Raw genomic sequence first — 782 nt, 5'->3', positions numbered from 1 at the left:
GACATCATTTTTTTTTTAAAGCCACAGACGATTTAGTCTCAAAAGCTTTATAACTGTAATTTTAGCCGAGATATGCTGTATAAAGACAGGAGTGACGCCGTTAAGAATTCATATCATTTTTGGACATTCTATATTTCTGTAATTCCTGATGTCAGTGTTGAGGCACTCTTTCTGAGCTCAGGTATTGTGTACAAAACGGAGGGCACCAACATCTTTCATTCAGACGTAATGGGGGGATGAAAGTGGGTTACATTGCACACTCCTCCTTGATCAGCATGATGACAGCTGGCTACGAAAAACTTTTGCCAACTTTTCAGCTACTTTTCCTCCAGACAAAGCTCACTTATCAGTTACGCAATGAGAGCCATGCCCAGCGGGATACCTAATGTACTGAGCCATGGAGAGGAGCAGGAGCTATGAGAGGAGGCTTAGAGACAGAGGAGCCATGGCCTGGCCTGTTCTGCACCTGACCGTGATCGCCCCCTAGGGTTGAGGAGGAGAGATACAGGACTGAGGAGGCAGGTGGTAAAACAGAATGTAAAAACAGGATGTAAAGGACTCACTACTACAGTAAAGGACTGACTACTGGAAAACATATGTCATAGCTACACAGGCATACATTTTAGGTATAATGTAGAAGACATTTTAAAAATCCTAGTTATCACTACAAAATGGAAACAGTCACATCCAATAAATAAAAATGACTTCTGCACACATTCCTGAACACTCTGCACGTTTTATGATGTCAACATTTGTCAGTAGTATGACCAGTAAGACATGTT

Source organism: Salvelinus sp. IW2-2015, unplaced genomic scaffold (genome assembly GCF_002910315.2).
Source record: "Salvelinus sp. IW2-2015 unplaced genomic scaffold, ASM291031v2 Un_scaffold1216, whole genome shotgun sequence".
Lineage (NCBI taxonomy): Eukaryota > Metazoa > Chordata > Actinopteri > Salmoniformes > Salmonidae > Salvelinus > Salvelinus sp. IW2-2015.
The sequence above is the reverse complement of the archived record's forward strand: the minus strand, read 5'-3'. Positions refer to the sequence as shown.